This window comes from Myripristis murdjan, chromosome 6 (assembly GCF_902150065.1).
Source record: "Myripristis murdjan chromosome 6, fMyrMur1.1, whole genome shotgun sequence".
Classification (NCBI taxonomy): domain Eukaryota; kingdom Metazoa; phylum Chordata; class Actinopteri; order Holocentriformes; family Holocentridae; genus Myripristis; species Myripristis murdjan.
In genome coordinates this window covers 11,560,498-11,573,463 of record NC_043985.1, presented here as the reverse complement: position 1 = coordinate 11,573,463, position 12,966 = coordinate 11,560,498, and the positions used below count along the sequence as shown (strand labels likewise).

The window sequence follows — 12,966 nt, the reverse complement described above, 5'->3', positions numbered from 1 at the left end:
TGTTATTTTATCATCCTATCAAAAAACCTTTATCTTTTAGAGTCAAGAGTCTCCATGACTGACATTAGTCAGTCCATGTAGAACAAAAGATTAAGGACAAGCCTGCGTGCGAATGTTAACGACCACATGCAGCAGAACACATAAATTATTGATGGTATGCTCTCAGAGCCAATTGCGTCACTAGGTATCCATTGTTACCTCAGTTGTTGTTTGCAGTTCTTGGGAAGGAAGGAGGACAGACAGACATGAACTTAGCTACTCTCCACCCTCACATGAAGTGCATCCTGCCAAAGCTATTTTCCTGATTTCCTTTTCCTCCTTTTTATTATTTTTTGATTTCATTAGTGAGGCAACACATTTGGACATATTTGACCAAAAAGCTTTTTTTTTTTTTTTTTTTTTTAAATAGGAAATAGGATAGGACAGATGTAATATGTGTAAACAAAATTTAGGCTGCAAAACAGGCAGTGCTGAGTTCTAACATAGCATTGTTGGTGTGTATATTTCTGTGTTTATGCATTGCTGTGTGTTGATTGCTATTTTTATTTATGATGTGGTTGTGTAACTCTTGACAAGTGCCTCACTTATGCTTGGCAATATCTTTTTTCAGAATCTGAACATGAGGATGCCATTTTTAATGCTCTAATTGGAAGTTATTGATTCATAATGCTAAAAAAGATCTTATTTTACTAAAGCAGCTGTTCAATTGCCTCTACCATTGAGTTTAAGTTTGGTCATTTGGTGTACAGCTCTGAAAGGAGAAGATCTGTATCACCTCATTAAGGCTAATTCTGGTATTTTTAAAACTAGGCCCTGTTTTCCACATTTTTGGGTTGAAATGACTGATAGGGACAAACGTTTTTGAAATTGGTCCAATATCGAGCAAAAATGCTTCAGCCGGCCGCCACAAAACAGGCTGCAATGTAATCAAGCTGAGCATATACACCTGTCAAATTATGTCCAATAAAAGTGCTTGTTTCGCCACTGACAGGCTCAGATTGTTATTTTAAGTATTTGATAACATTTCTGAAAGGATCCCCAAAGAGATAGGCATTTTTCTTTATGTCTAACAACATTAGCTTCACCATGTTGACAGCAGGTGTTGTCACTCTCTGACCAGTGTTTTTCTTTCAGTAAAAATGCTTTGATGTAGGATTTCTTCTACTCTTTGGCTGGCGGTTGTAATCATCATGGTCGAGACCTGATGATCTGCAAGGCGTAGTGTACAGACAAGAGTGTTTGGATCCATTTGTAGCACAAGTAGCCGCAACTTCAGTGTGTCCCTATCAGACGAAAGAAATCTGATGTGCAAAGTATGGCACGTCATTTTGTTGCCACAATTTGGAAATGCACAAACATGAACCGTTGTTCTTTTTTTAGCTTTTAGATAACAGTAAGCTATGCTTTCTGTACTCCAACACAACACCCTCTTCCCGGTGACTCCTCTCTCCAACTCTCATGTTTCCACTGTTGTTGTTGTTAGGGACCAAGCAGTAAAGCAATGAGGAAACAGGTTTTGTAAATGAAAAAAATGTGTTATATTTACCCCCCAAAAATGCAACTTATTAAAAACCAAGGATTTTAAGTACAAGGCCTATAAAACAGGTCAACAAAACATAACTAAACTCAATATAACAGCAACTAAACCAGATGTTAACTGAACAAACTGACCTAAGACCTAACACATGAGGGAACATATATGGTGGCTTGGCAAAACAAAATAACAGACAAGGGGGTGAACACAATTAACAGCAACTATAACTAAATACAAAGCAAACTAACTAAACCTCCGGTGTCCAATCAACCCTGCACTGTCAAAATGCGCGCACTCCATGTAAAACAATGTAAGATTAAATCAAATAAAGATTCTAAATCAAACAAACTGTGATGTCAATTGTTGAGGTGTAATTCACTGCAAATGAAATTAATCTGTGCAAGTAACAAAATAATGAGACTATACTGAAACTATGTCATGAGAAAGTGTGAGTTATGGGGCAGTGTTACCCTGTGTGGCTGTGACCATCACAGTCATCCTGCAACAACTCACCTAACACAGGATTTCAGAAAAGACTTCTCCTTGAGCTGAACTTCTGTTAAGGTGATGTGCATGTCTGTTTCTTTTCCATAATGTTGTCAGACACTTAACAATCTGACTTTTACGGGACGTAATTTGGACTTTTGGTGCAAGTAATTTGATGGGTCAACTTGCCTTGTGTGACTACAATGCAGCTGGTTTTGTGGCTGCCAGATAAAGCAATCTATCTTAACACTGGACCAGTTCAAAAACATGTATTCCTTATCACTCTTTTAGACCCCAAAATGCAAAAATGAGGCCCAGGTTGAAAACTACCGGAATTATCCATCCAGGCAGGGAGATGCAGGTCTAAAATACAGAGAGTGCTCTGTACTCATAGTCAGGGTGCCTTGGCCATGCGTGAACTGATGTTGATGACATTCACATGTAGCTGCAATGCCTGAGTGGCTTAAGTTGCTCTGTGGGTCTGTGCAGAAAAGCTTGAGGATACAGGAAGGGCAGAGAAGCATTTTAACACAGCCAGACAAATACATTAGTGGCACATGCTTTGTTGTGGCTTATGAATGAAAACTTAAGTGCAACATGCTCATTTTGTCAGGATGAGTGCATTAAGTTATGTAGGGTAGATTAATCACATGAAATGCAACTTCTGTTTTAATGCCTGATGCCTGCAACTCAACTGCTACTGAAGCTTGTCCAATTCATAAATCCTTTATCCCATATAGCTTCTCGACAACAATGGAATCAATTCGTCATCAGCTCTGTCATATATGGAGGGGAGGTTGTGAGAATCTTTCAAAAGACAAAGTACTACTCATGTTTAATCTTTACCACAGTGACTACAAATGAGTATTATCATTCAGTTACTAATACATAACTTAACATAATTAGCGGTGAACTAATCCCAAAAGACCCAACGACCCTTTCACTTATCAGCAATGATAAACTCTAGCCATGCATTAATGCCTGCCTAATAACAGCAGTAGATTTGATAAGAGTTGTCTCATGTGAAATATTTATCCCCCTGCTCATTCAAACTCATCCCTTTACTGAAAGTTACATGGGAAGCACCCTTATCGAAGCTAGGACTACTTCAAAACCTCTCACTTTAAATAAGCGTTGCAAAACAATTGTAAATACAGAGGGACAATGTGCTGCTAATATTAAATCTGATCTCATGTGGGTAGGGGAACCCTTGGATAACTTTACTTAAAAAAAAACCCTGGGAGTACAGGAAGAAAGGTGGAAACTAAGCGCCTACTCACATTAGCCCATTCGTGCCGTGCTCAAGCATGTTTGACCCCAAAATCTGGATTATTTGACTGGTGTGAGCGCTCCGTTCTGTGATTCAGTACAGTACACTTCCTCCGCTCTGGCACGGTTGGACGAAGTATGCTTTAGTACAGTACGGGCGTTCATGCACGAGCACATGCACGGTCACGCATGCAGCGCGCAAACGTGGATATAACGTAAATCATGCGACCGTCCCTCTTCTGTTTCCTCCTGCCTCCGCAAAAATTGTTTTATGCGTGCAGTGCGATTAACTGCGAATCGCCGCCTCACTCAATCAATAATCAACCATGTTGTCTGTGTTGTTGTCCATTGTGCTGCTGCAACTGTATATAAACAAAAGTCAATTTATGATGACGTTGGGTCATGCATGTGTCATATTTCAACGTGATGCTGTACGTACCAGAGGCAATCGCGCTTAAGCACGGTTGGGCTTGGGGTAATGTGAGTGCAGGCCAGTGGGGGACTGGGGAGGGGGGGCATTCATGCTTCAGCATGATACGGAGCAACTGGGCCCAATGTGAGTAGGCCCTAAGGGATTGTTGAGGGACCAAACACAACTCTATGCAATTAAACGAGTTACTAATAAAAAAGGGCTGAAATATTTTGATATATTATACATATTACAGTGATGGATCTTTTGAATGGCATAATTTTCCTACAAATAAAAATTTGTCTGGGTTTTAGAGGGTTAAAAGATATAAGGGAATCCCACTTCAATTAGTTTCTATATTATGTTTTAAATATCCAAATAAGAGCCATTTCTAATGCTTAGAGATAGGCCAGTGATTAATGGTTCTAAATGCTACCACCATATTTCTCATATCCATAATTAACATGAAGGATATGGGAAAATAATGGCCCTTGGTAACAGAAAATATGCATTCTGACAAGGTAAACATAATGTGACACTGAAACTATGCAGCTGCAAATGGAGCAAGTATGCATTTAACACATTTTATGGTCAAATATAATATAAATCACTTAAATTAAAGCTTTTATACGTCTGCATTGAGGAGTTTGTAGTTGAATCCGTGTACACAGATACAGACTTTTGATCTACAAATTAGAGTGCGTGACCTCACACAGACGTGACACCAAGTTGAGATTCTACACAAAGACCCTTTTCAGTGCGTCAAATAGCATCAGTTTATCTGCAGAGACACTGTTTTTATTGAAGTCTGAAATGTGTTTTATGTGGGGGAAAAAAAACAAACTAAAAAACGACAACTGTAACTTAGATTTCATATCTAATCTGACTCTTTAGCACTGTAAAATGTAGTGCAGAAACCAGGCAGGATGCCAATCCTCTAAGCAATAGCCCTGCATGTTTAAGCTAATTATACTGTCTCAAAATGAAAGGAGTTTTTAAATGTTTATGAAACAGTCTCAAATTAATGCTGATGCCTCTATATGACCTGCGTGAGCAATGGGGCCATCAATTAAAAGACTGGCTATTTTTACATAGTTATTCTAAATACCTGTCACCAGGTCCGTGTCCCAGTTAACCAGACTCCACTGTATTTACTGTCGCTCTGCCTCTGGCTGCATGTCTTTTCCTCCTCGCCTTCACTGTCTCTTCCCTCGGCCATGTTTGGGCCGCCGACTAGCTGGTCAGCTACTCTGCACAACCCTTACTCTAACCCATGACCCCCAAACGTTACTGTTTCCCCAGCTTCCTCCCTTGTAGGAAATATTGTCACTCCAGGTGTTGCTTTTTGCTGTGTCCTTATCTTTTTTAGTGATCAAACTTTTGAGCATTTACTACTGTCAGCCACAGTCCAGAATTGTCTCATCTCAAGTGCTATGCTGATGTCTTTCTTTGACTTACTTTCACAACAAGGCCAGATCAAGATCTTTATGACACAAGGTGTTAGTACTTATAGGAAATGTAGTCTTTATGCTGGAAAACACTATCGCTTTTGTCCACAGGGGCCGCCAAAATCAAAACAAAATGAAGGTTCTTTGAAGAAGTTTTAAAATGCTACATGTAGCATCACCACATTTTGGCGCACTGTGTGACTCTGCTGGGCTAGGATCTAGATTTAAATCCCACTGGGCCTTTCTCCACTCTGTCACACATAATCTGTCTCTCTCTACCTCTCGCCACTTTCCCACTGTCTAAATTAATAATAGAAAATACTTAAGTTGAGTGGACTACCCCTCTCGTTTTTTTAAAAAAAAAACATAACAACTTTAACTCATTACCATGCAGTAAACTAAACCTGACACACACCCCACTAATTAAAACTCATACAAACAAATGACTTAGAACTGGTGCTTCCTGTAGTTGAGGAGGTTGAGGGGAGTGTTAATGACCAGCCGAGGAGGCTGGCTGTCTTCCTCTGATGCCCCCCTACAAACTTCAGCTAATCAATGCACTCCATGAACAGTGATTACAGATGAGTTATATCATTCTGCTACTTACATATGCAGCAGGAGACTTAATTGAATGTGGCCAGATCCCAAAATATGCAGATCCACAAAATCAAAATCCAATCCAGTGTCAAGCCAACCTGATCAAGGCTGTATCAGAATAAGATGGGAATGCTAGTTTTCCATTCTTTAACTTTAGCAACACATTATAGGAGAAGAGAACAGTGGATTTGACAAGATAAGAGTTTGCTTCTATAAAATATTTACTCTTCCAGCTTTTAAAGCCCCCTGCAAATTCTAACCGGTTGTGTCTGAGCCCCTCTTTAAAAATCACAGGAGAAAGAGAACGGATCAGACGTATATTAGAAAACAGAGTTACTCCAGGGCCCGCCTCCTGGAAGAAGCACTGCAAAACAGAGGCAGTGAATAGTTTTGTGTGTGTTTGTGTGTGTGGTATCTGAAGCCCACAGTGCCACCAGGCCCTCAAAAAAGGAACTGCTACTTTCTTATAGATCCCCCCTCCCTCCCTTCTTCTCCCTCTCCCTCCCTCCCTCTCTCTCTCTCTCTCTACGTGCGCGCACACATTCATACACTAACACTTATTTCTAGGCTGCGAAATAACTCTTGTCGGTTAATATAAAACATTTTTTTTTCAGATGACCATCAAAATATAGATATTTCCTCTGGTACGATCTGACTGCTGTGTGTTTGTGCGTGCGCGCGCCTGTGCGTTCGCGTGCGCCTCAACAGGAATGGGTGAGAGTCTACGCTGGTAAGCAGAAGGCAGAGTGGTTAAATCGGGTGCAAATAAACAGACTATGCGTCATATAGAGTGATCAAACACATATAGGCGAATACACAACCACCCCACCACCACATACGCACACACACACTGGATGATACCCACACACTGTGGTAGGACACCGAGCAGAGTGCATTCCGCTGATCATCTCCGTCCCTCCCTCCAGCAAGCGGATTGCCTCTGCCACTGACGACAGCCAGTCACACAGGATTGTGTGTGAGAGAGAGTCTGCATCAAGGACTGAGAACTGTGTGCTTGCACTGGGAACGGATGCGTGGGAGTTGTTCTCTCTTCCTGCCATTTGCATCCCTTCTTTATTCTCTCTATTCCTCGGACGAGTTCAGGCGCACAGGAAGTCAAAATTTCCAAGGGAGGATCGCTGTGTGTGGGTCGCCCGCTGTAACTACTTCTGCTGCCGTTTTATAACCGCCGTACCCCGCTGCCTATTTTATCGTCAAACTCGCGGGAAGAATCTGGGAGGAACGAACGGCTGCTCTCTTTCTTCGTTTCCTTTCTTTAAATCCCATAGGCTATTTCAAAGCGATGGACTTGAGATAGTGCGTCTCAATTTTGAGTGTTGCTGGCTGGGAGTTGCCGTCGGGGAGATATGCGTAAGGATGCTTGGAAGCAGTAAAGGTTATAGCAGGTGAGTAGCGAGGTTAAGAAAGAAAATATGTTCATAAAAGTGCTGGATTTTGCGGGAATATCCCGGAATGTGCGTGATTATGTCGATGTAGTTTAACATCAGCTGAGGCCAGGATTTCAAAGAGATGAATGAGCATCCAGAATGCAGCTAAGCCCCGATCTGCGCGGGCTACTTTGCTTAAAACCCCCCCTCAATTTATAAATTCGTGTGCGCCAGTGGTTACATCAGTCTGCACAAGTAATTTTTATCCATTTCCAAATGTCGATTTTCGATGTCATATCGCACATTTTCCTGCAAGTTGACGATGAATAGTGTAGAATAGGTGCAGGAGAGCAAAAGCAAAACTGGGGCTTGAGTGCACTTAGATTGGTTAGGCGCGTCCTCTGCAGGTAAAGAAGCATCTAAATCATGCAGATACGAAATTAATTTCTGGATTTTAATCAGTGCACGCATTGCCGGTTAAATCTCTCTTCCTGCCTTTCTCTCAGTTTATATATATATATATGTGTGTGTGTGTGTGTGTGTGTGTGTGTGTGTGTGTGTGTGTGTGTGTGTGTGTGTGTGTGTGTGCGTGCGTGCGCTTGTCTGGAAGGACAAGGGCTTTAACCATTAATCAAATTTAATTGTCCCGCGAATAGGATGTGTGTGTGTGTGTGTGTGTGTGTGTGTGTGTGTGAATTACCAAATGTTATCTTAATCTAGCCTTTATTTGCCCACGTAGGGCCTCCCGAGATAACATTTCTCGTTGTCTGTGGCAGTGATCGCAGTCGGGATCTTCCCCTTGCTATTTTGTATTCATCTGCAAAGATGGCTATCTGTTTTTTTGGACGACCAAGCATCTGCTGCAACCGATCCATGCTTTTTGTTGATCTCAGGGAACGATTCGTGATCTGTTTTGTCAGTCACTGCTCACAAAAAAGCCATGGGATCTACATACAGGCTGCAGAGACTGGATGAAACTTGTGGGTATACGCGTTGTTTATCATTCATGACAGCGTTTGCAGGGGTAGGTGATATGACAGGCGGCCCCTGAATTCCACACTTTCCGCTTTCTTCTTTTTTTCCCCCCAACGCTACCTCTTACAATGCCACGCTGAAACAGATGCGGTAGGGTAGAGTATCAGAGGACTGTGTGATGCTGTGCCTGCGGACATTCATAAAGTGCTCTAGCTCTGTTGGTTATAAATAGCCGGAGGGAGCGGACAGCCAGATAGAATAGGAGCAGTCTCCAACAGCTCCGGCGCTACAGCACAGGCTCTCCGGCTTTATCTGGGCGCACAATCCCAGATGATAGATAGCAGATGCACTTTGAGATATCTCGGCTATACGTCGGCAAGGGTGTGGCACACTGAGCCTGATAGGTGCATTATATTCCTGACCTCCCCCTCTTTTCAGTCTTGTGCTCTATCTATCAAAAACCCACATAAATATGCCTATATTTTAGATACTTTTAAGTATGTGACGTCCACCAAGTGTATCCTTAGTGGTGTTTTTAATTCCTAGGTATTCCTCTGTGAAATGTGTGTAAGCTTAATTTATAACTTATAATTATATGGTTTAGTGCTCTTTTTTCAATGGTATGCCGTCTCAGTAATGCCTGCGTTGCTACAACCAAGAGGCCGCTGAAGTGTGTGATCCGCTTTGTCCAGAGGCATCGTTGTCATTAAACAAATGTGCGGCCGCCTGACCTTGACGTTTTAACGAGTAATCAACAGGATTCACCTCTCTGCCCCACAGAAGGCTTGGGCAGATGTAAAGCCCCCTCCCACCCCCACCCACCCAACAGACAGACACACACACACACACACACACACACACACACACACACACACCCCTCCATCCAAATCTAATTCTGCTGCTTATATTCTATATTGAATTACAGTGTGATGATCAATGCGTGCAATAAGCTAAAGCTCTCCATAGTGGCCCATATAATGCAGTGTATCTGATGTCACAGGAAAAGCATGGACCTCATAATGGCATTATATTTCTCTAGGGTATGGTTTCATCTTGTCCTGTTTGTAATTTAATCAAATGCAGACAAAATAGAACAGCAATAAGAACAGAATAAGAGTGATTCCGTGTGTGGCATTCTAATCAGTTTGACAAACTAAAATTTGGAATATCTTAGATTATGGGTAGCAGAGTACAGCTTTCCATAGCTAACTTTGCATGCAGAGGAGCTGTTGAGACAGTGGATGCCAATGATGTGGACTATGATGTTTGTGCATGAATGATGGCAGCCCTGCAAGACGTTCTCACAGCACACTAATTGACCAATAGCGGCAGTGAGCGGGCTAATGTTGGCTTATGACGTTTTGGCATGTCTCTTGGAGACACTTACCCTGGGTGTAAAACTGACACCTACTGCATTGACAAGGTGTTTATTAGCTCCCAGTTGTGAGGCCACAATGTCTACATAATGCTATGATGACACACTGCTGGGAGTTTTCATCGGGGACAGCAATTATGTTGTTTTTGTAAGACACAACTGCCATTCCACTTGATACCACTGCCTTGATACAGCAGTGCCTGAGGCTTGATGGGCTGTTTATATATTTAAAAAAAGCCTGCGGTGGGATCATAGTTGCTGCTTGGTGGGAGGGGGGAAGAGGGAGTGGGTGTCCTTGTTCAAAAGTCGCCGTTGTCCTTGCTGGATATCTTTTGAACTAGATATGCAGGAACAGCAGTCTCGCTGCGATTCCTTCTGTTAAGTTGCCATATGATCTGCCGATGTTGAAAAGTCAGAGGCATTGTTTTGGTCTTGTGTTTCAGCAGTGCATTCCCACTGAGCTGGATTTCTCGCCTGTTGTGAAAGTGTCCCAGCCAGCATGACACTCATGGCATGTGTCTTCAGAAGTATCACTCCAGGAACATTAGTTTATTTCACTCCATCCTCCTTTTAGTGTCTGCTGAAGCTGAGGCTCAGTTATGAAACAATGTGTGATTGCTTCCTGTGATGTGACAACTTGCTGTCATGTAAAATAGGTGCACAGGGCATAATGTAACTGCACAGATTTACTGTAAGTGCTGCATTATGTCAGACAAATTGTGTACCTAAAAGCTGCAGTGTTGGTGTTCCTTTGCTGCTCTCACAGGGGTACAGCATCACGTAAAAGCCTGAGCTCTAGCCTCCAAGGGAATCTGATTTAAATGAGCTCTCTTAAATTACCACAGTTTTTTCCATTACTTATGAGGCGTGGCTTCCTAAAAGGTCCAGTGTAATGAAAAAAATCACATTTCCCAATTTCACAGCTTTATTTAACAAAGGCCATGCAAATTCAAAAAAAAAAAAAAAAAAAAAGGCAAATCAACCCAAATTTTAATGAACGGTCTGATTGGTTGACAGTATGAAGTATGAACAGCTAACGAGGTGTGAGAAAGACAGGACAAAGGCAGCTGAAAGTTTGGACTGGTTTGCTGATTCTCATCTCTCTACATTGAACATAGATATTATTTTCCTTTCATCAGACTTATAAAGTTAAATGAAGAAGATTATCAGAAGGCAGTTGAACTGTTTTTTCTATGTTGGTGTGTGAATAAGCATTGAAACACAAGGAGAGAGGGAGGGAAGGAGAGAGAGTGAGAGAGACATCCCTTTGGCTTTTACTTCCCAGTTGGCATGGAATTTGACATCTGACATTTAAAACATTTTAATGGATATTTCGCAGGAAGCTTTTTCTTCCACAAGGAATTTATTTTAGCACCAATTGTACTGTGAACATTAGATGCTTTAGATGTAATGCTTAACCCTATAAAGCCATTCGTATCATATATGATACGCATTTTCAATTTTGTTTTTCGTTTTCAGTTTAATCAATACTTGACCAAAATACTGTTATATACCTTTGAACACTCCCCCTGTTCACCCTGGACCAGACCACTGGCACTTCAAGTACATATCATATATCATACACCAGAAAGGTCGTGTAATAACATATTTTTTTATTTTTATTTTTTTTAAATATATTTTATTATAGGACTAAATAAAGGGTTCAATTTCAAAATAAGGGAATTTTCTGCCAATTCTTTCATAGTTCAGGCTTTATAGGGTTAACTAAAAATAGGATGTGCTGCATGTTGACAGGGTCATGGCACAAATGAAAAAAAAAATGAATAAATGAGGATTATTTATTTATGTATTCATTTATTTAATCAAAATACCATATAGTTGGTACTCATTAAAATAGTAATAATGGTAAATATCCCATAACAGCCAATCACATGACACTAGCTGAATTCACTTTTAGATATATACAAATGATATAACTTTTGTGTATCAGCAAAGGAACACCATGTTTCATTGTTATTTTGTAGATAATGTTATCATATCCAACAAAATGTCGCTATGGTGTTCTACACCTGATTTCAGTAGAAATTACTCTTTCAGCACTTAAGTGTTTTTTTTCCCTTCCATCCCATTCTTTTTTTTCTCATCATATTCTGAAGAATCAGTTAATTTTTCGACAAAAAAATAGTTCCTTTTTTCATGGTGATGACGAGACTATGACAATAACAAGTTGCTCTGTGAAAACAAAAATTCAAACTAAATATTTTTCTCACTGCCAAAGACAAATGATGTCACAAAAATGTCAGAGGTAGAGTAATAGACATGCACAGATAAACGTAAATCTGCCCCCCCTTTCTCCAACAAGACAGACAACCCAACAGACAACTAAGCTGCTTTCATGGGAAGTCCAACAGCAAAATGTCCCTCTTGTAAATTTGGAACCTTGGTGTAACTGGGGGAGATATTCACATTTTCAACTTGTAAAAAGTCATAATTTCCTCCACAGGAATACAAGGAAGAGAGCGTCAGCTTTCCTGGCGCCGGAAACACCATGTTGGTTAAGTTTTATAGATGATACTCTGATGTCCTGTTGCCATGAAAGCAGCATGGAGCTGCACTACAAATTATCCAGCTTCAGAAAGCCGACAGAAACATTCAAGTAAAGAGAGCTGTTGCTATGGAAATGATATGCCGGCTCATCTAGTCTCACTGGTGAAAACTGGCAGGCTTCAGAATGTTGCAGACTTGACATTTTAACTTTCTTATGGAGGTAGCCTAGGTGCAAGTGTCAACTCATCTTGTCCTGAATCTTTGGTGTAAACTGGTGATGTATTGAAACTCCAACAGTCATGTTAGTTAAGAAGAGAGCAGGTCATAGCGCTTATTAACAGGCTTGAATGTTTACATCCTCAGGGTATAGTTTATCCTTTCTATTGTTTCAGGTGTAAACTTAATACAGTGTTAAAGTCTCACTTATTCTAAAATATGAGTTAAGAGCAAACACTACACCTTAAGTAGTATTTTAATATTTTTAGAATAGTATCCTGTAATTTGACTAAATTAATTACAGTTATTTGAAGTACCTTTGAAAAAAAAACTTGACTAAGACTAATGTAAAATTGATGGCTAAAATCTGACTAAACAAACAATATCTCAGCAAATGACTAAGACTAAAACTAATATTCAAATACCTGTCAAAATTAACTCTTCATACAGGCCAATTGTGATTAGTTCTTGAATTCAAATACTTCCACATTTTGTTTAATCACACATATTCACATATACAGTATATTACAGGTTAAATACATCCAAATATGTTATTGATGTGAACTCTTAGCCGGTGCCATGGGTTGCAATATCATCCTGCCATAAAGCATTTGGGGCCCCTTAGAGGATGCATCATTAAAACAGCCTTTCATGGTGGACAAGGTTATAGGTCAAGGGCTGGGGAGGTAGTTGTGCTTACTAAGGCTCTTAAAGGAGTAAATTTGTATTCACCGCATAGGGACCAATCAATGCTCATGCTG

The 12,966-nt window shown here is 40.6% G+C and overlaps 1 protein-coding gene across 1 annotated transcript in view; it reads left to right on the top strand.

Moving 5' to 3' along the window:
• The first annotated feature begins 6,500 nt into the window (after window positions 1–6,500).
• lingo1a (leucine rich repeat and Ig domain containing 1a) overlaps window positions 6,501–12,966 on the top strand; it is a 29,340-nt gene continuing 22,874 nt past the window's right edge. Inside the window, 1 exon segment of the mRNA XM_030054173.1 lies at window positions 6,501–7,149. The gene's annotated coding sequence lies outside the window, so the exon portion shown is untranslated.